Raw genomic sequence first — 5647 nt, forward strand, 5'->3', positions numbered from 1 at the left:
GGTACCCAAAAAAAAGGATGCAAAGATTCTTTAAACTATGAAATCTCCAGCATCTCACCGGACATGGTGGTGTGCACATCTATAATTCTAGCTACCTAGGCGGCTGAGGCAGGTGGATTGCAAGCTTGAGCCCAGCCTAGGCAACCTAGCAACTTAGCAAGACCCTGTCTCAAAATAAAAAGTGAAAAATAGGTCTGGGAATGTAGCTTAGTATGTAGGTTCTAGGAACAGTTCCCAGTACTGCAAAGCAGACAAGCACAAACAACCCTCCAGGCTTTTTTCAGGTTGCTTCTCTGCTTTTGTCATTGTATATCAAAGCTGAGTTGTGTCCATGTTTGGGTTCTAGCTGATAGGAAGGGGAAAGAGTACATGGAGGAGTTGCAGCCAGGTCTGAAGCACAGCACTGGAGCTAGAACATCTGACCTCACTAGCATGTGGTAGGCAGTCAGTGGCACAGCCACATCTAATGCACAGAAGGCAATGACACATGCATTTTCTGTCTGGGTAGCTGTGTATCCAGATGTTGATGCAATCTAAATCATACCAAGTGTTTGTGGATTGAAACAAATGAAAAACAGCTTTCCACCACTGTAACAGATGCCTGAGATAATCAACTTAGAAAGAGGGGAGGTTTATTTTGGCTCATGGTTTCAGCTGTTTTAGCCCATGGTCACTTGGCTCTGTTGCCTTTGGGCCTGTGGCAAGACAGTACATCATGGCAGGAGCAAGTGGTAGAGGAAGCTGCTCACTTCATGGCAGTGAGGAAACAGAGAAAGAGAGACAGACAGAGAAAGAGACAGAGACAGAGACACAGAAAGAGGGGAAGCCAGGAGTCCTGATACCTTCTTTAAGATCACATCCCCTTCAATTACCTAACTGCCTTCCAGTAGGCCCAACCTTCTGAAGGTTCCATCACCCTCCGTGAGATGAACAGGTTGGCAATCAAGACTGTATACATGGGCCTTTTGGGGCCTTTTTCCAAACCAAAGACAAAATCCAACTTAAATACACACAGAGTGGGATAAAGGGGAAGAAAACTACTGAAAAAGCAGTAGTGGCCAGAGTTACCATGTGGTCTGCTGCAGTGGCCTTGTCCTATGTCAACTCAGCCAAGCTGGACTTGCGTTTTCTAGACTTTTCTTCCTGTGAGGTTTCAAGGTAGGCATGGCCATGAGAGCAATGACCATGCAATTCAGAGGGTGATAGGAAAACAGCAGTCTTCACACTTCACAGGAGCACTGCCAAGGACCTGGTGGCTCCTAGCAGGTATAGGGAGCAGCCAGGCCACCTCCCTTAACAAGGTCTTAGTCTTCTCCTTCAGTGTCTCTAACTTTCTGTGGGTGTGAATGAAACTTCATCCATCACAAAGGGCGCCAGCTCCTTCCTCAGGTCCTTGAGGATGGAAATGAAGACAAACCGGGGCTCTACTTGGCCTCATAGGCTGCAGCCTCACATCCCATGAGGGTTTTTGGACTTCGACACTGTTGACATTTTGGGCCAGTTAGCTCTTTGTGGTGGAACTGTCCTGTGCAGGACGGGACACTTGGCAAATTGGCAGCATCCTTGGTCCCACCCACTAGACATCCGCAGCAGCCCTCATCCATGTTGTGACAAACGGAAATCCAATATTGCCTCCAGACATTGTTAAATATTCTCTGAGGGGACAAAATTGAATAATCACTGTGTTCACATCCAGCATTTCTCCCCCACTGTTGGTCTTATGGCCTATGACAACTTTGGGTCCATCTCTAGCAGTTCCCACAGTCACAGAAAACCTAAGCCCTAGAATCAGTCACTTATTCCATCTTACTTGTAGTGGTTCTGCTCAGAAATGAGTCTTGAATTCTGTGGGCTGAGACACTTTGCCTTTATGGACCCCCTTCTGCCATTAAAATTTCTAACAAATTGTATGTAATGGCTATATTGGTATTAAAATAAATATCATTTAGCCTGGATTTATGATTACATTTTCCTTATTATATTCACTGAAACATTTGTGGGCCCCGTAAGTATCATGGGCCTTGTGTCCCTAATGGACAAGTTGGCCCTGGGTCTGCTTCTTTCCCTAAAACCCTAGTGACGTGTGTATTCATGTTACATACCTTCTTTGTAATCAGAACAAAAACATACAACAAACCTTTGCTTCTTTCAAGACTAACCTGAGTCCAAGTACTTGATGCTAGCCTCGATGGCAGCAGAGAAAGAGTGAAAACCGAGACTGCTTGAGGCTGCTCTTAGCCCACCAGCTGGGTTGATTGGAGTGAAAGTTATTGCTGTGGTTTGACTGTCTCTTCCAAAACTCACTTTGAAATTTAATTGTCATTGTGGTGGTATTAAGAGGTGACTCTCATGATGGGATTAATGCTGTTATCACAGAAATCGGTTCGTTATCACAAGAGTGGGCTCCTCACCAAAGGATAAGTCCCACCCCCTCACTTTCTCTCTCTGCCTGTCCTGATCCAGCAGCAACAAGGCCTTTACCACCTGCAAGTCTTTGATCTTGCACTTCCCCACCTCCAACGCTATAAGCAGAGGGAACTTCAGTTGTTTCTAATTCACCCAACCTGTGGTACTCTGTGACAGCTGCAGAAAATGGGCTAAAACAGTTGCTATATGGAGAATTCAGGGGAAGAGATGAGTGTGAAATAGAATTCCCTTTAAAGATACATCAAAGAAAAAGTCTGTGTCTCAAAATGAACTTGTGGACATGTGTCTTCTATGTGTTTTCCATTAGATTGTTAATAATAGGATGTAAATCATCTGGTGGAGTCAGATGGACCAATCCCAGGCCTGGTTCCCCATGGTTGCCAGCTGTTTCTGATTAGCCCAGAGCCCACTGCCTGAGGAACAATGAGTGCTTCTTGGGGTCTACAGGGGACAGGAAATTAGCCACCAGGCACTTTGCATATTATTCCCACACTTTTCTCAAGCTGTAAATCCATCAGATATGAAAGGGAGCAATATAAATTGGACAAAGTGGGAGGAAGTTGGGAATGCAGTTTTATTCCATACCCTCCCACAACAAGTTTGTCCACAAATGCTGTATATTCACTCCAGAATTAAAGCATCTCTTTTATAAAGATGTTTGATAGATGAGTGTCATTGTGAACACTAGAAAGTTTGTATCAAGGCGCAAAATTCTTCCTTTAGCAAGAACTCTGCTTTTTTATGTAGAAATATCAGGAAACCATTTTGCAGTTGAACAACCAAACCAAAGGCAATGGAGTTTGAGATAAATGTTATGAAAATTGCATAAAACATTATATCAAAACCCTTGGCAGTGTTGAAAACCAAGATTTCTGAATCCAGTGAGTAGCTGAAGAAGAAAATTCAATTTCATTTTTTCACTTTGTCTGCCAATTTTTATAGCACTTCATTTAAAATGAAATCTCTAAAGAATCAATTCAAATTAGCTTTACAGTTTCCCCTAAAGAATCTGCTTTAAAATAAATTGAATTGGTGCATGTGACATAATAAGTGAGCATAAAATTCATGTTAACTAGTCCAAAGGAAAAACTTCTCATAATCAGGAAACAAATAATCTCACATGACTGAGCTAAAAATAGTCTTTGGATTGTCAGTTTCAAAATTGAACAAAAATAGGGGGACTTGTTATAATAATGATATGGCGCATTTCCCCCTAATGAAATGGCCTTGAATTTTGTAATAAATTACAAAGAGAAAATCCTTTGGGCAAAACGAGATATTAGACATGAATTGTTTTCATAAGCAGAGTGCCAGCAATGAAAAAAATCTTCAGCTCGGGCAAAGCAATTCCAGTTGCCTTACAAGGAGGATTCACTATCGAAGACAGATCAGGGCTAGGTGGAATGAAGGTGACCCTTGGGTCTGCTCCCCCTGTTCAAAAAATGGCTTTCACTTCTGCATTTGTTTTACTTTGATCAGGTAGATCAATCATAAATATTTATTTAGAGCCTGTTTTTAATGTTTATTTGGACTCCTGGTCTCCATGAGGACAGTGACAGTATCTTATTTGACTTTGTAACCACCCAGGGCCTATCCCAATGCCTGACACACAGCTGCAATTCCATAAACACTTGAGGAAGAGACACAAGAATGAATAAATTGGTGGAATCACTTTACTGTTTAAATCAGATCAGACTTAGTTATTTTTTATCATATCTCTTTTTTTAACAGGTTGGAAAATGTCCAGTTTAAGGAGAGAATCATTGGGTGGTAATCATTTTATTTTTCTTGGTTGAAGTCAAGAAACAAGTAACTTGGTTTATCATTGAAGAAGTCTTGAGGATTTCTTAAAGCCTTACCTGAAAGTAACCATATAGGAGTTTATTTTAAAGGGATTCAATGTTTTGGAATTTAGCTATGTCAAAAAACATGGGCTATCCTTTTTTTTCACAATACAAATTTGGTCTTTGTTATGACTTGTATCTAGATGTCACCCCAAAGCCTCAAGTGCTCATAGGTGGGGCTTTTCAGAGGTGGACTGGATCTAGGATGTGTGATACTGGGATTAAAGGTGTAAGATAACTAAATTGGTTTAGCATAATTCTAGGTGTGGGTGTGTGTGCCACCCATCCTGGGTATGGGTGGCACCAACCAATAGGCTAGTAGCCTGGGTGGAACATAAAGGGAAAGATGGAAGGCAGGCTGCTGCCTCTGCTGCCTCCTGCTTGCTCTGCCATGGACTGTTTCTCCTCTGCCATGCCACCTTGCCTTGGAGCTAGCCAACTATGGACTAAAACCTCTACAAATTGTGATCCCAAATAAACTTTTCCTCCTTTAACTTGTGGGTATCAGGTATTTTGTCTCAGCAATGAGGCAAAATTTACTAAAACAGGCTTCCTTGCAATTCCACTGTGCTCATTCAACTTAGTTTAATCAGCATTATGTTTTATTTCCTGCCACATTTATCCTTGCATTCTCCAGTCCATCTATTCATCAGTCCATCCAGCCATCTGATCATTAATTAGTGAATGCTAATTATCTAATTTAATAGTCCCTAAAATTCTATGAAGGGTGTACTACTATAATTTGAACTTTGCGTACAAGGCAACTGAGGTATAGCAAGACTAAATACAGCAAGATGATACTTCTAGGAAGTAGGGAAGTCAAGATTTGAACCCAGAAAGTCTGGCTCCAGAACCACCAAGTATGCTGTACTAATTAAAAAGATGTGGTCATAGCCTTCATAGCCTTTACATTCCAGTGAGAAAAATGGAATTTAAACCATAACCTGTTGTGATCATGTAATTTTAACCATAACAATTGCTTTGGAGGGAAAGCACAGGGTATTATAGGAGATTATGAAAGCAATACTAAGCCTAGTCTGAGGAATTTGAAAGGTTTCACTTCAAGGAAGCTGACACAGGCTGGGATCTGGAGGGTGGACAGGTAGTGAAAGATACGCAAGAAAGAGTGTTCCAAGGAGAACAGCACATAGGGAGAAGGAGACTTGTGCTGAGTAACAAAAAGTGGCCAAGTAGCAGTTTTAGTATCTTCTGATGTCAATATGATTAAAACTCAGCTCAAGCATGAACCTATACAGGTGTTCTTGACCCTATTGATTACCGCATCATTTACCCAGTTATGGAAGTAAAAAATCTAGGAAGCAACCTTGTCATTTCCTCCCTCGTCCAAAGTTCAACCAACATATCTAATGTGTCAC

This window comes from Heterocephalus glaber, unplaced genomic scaffold, assembly GCF_053883595.1.
Source record: "Heterocephalus glaber isolate CG9 unplaced genomic scaffold, H.glaber_assembly_v1.0 deba00001608, whole genome shotgun sequence".
NCBI classification, from domain to species: domain Eukaryota; kingdom Metazoa; phylum Chordata; class Mammalia; order Rodentia; family Bathyergidae; genus Heterocephalus; species Heterocephalus glaber.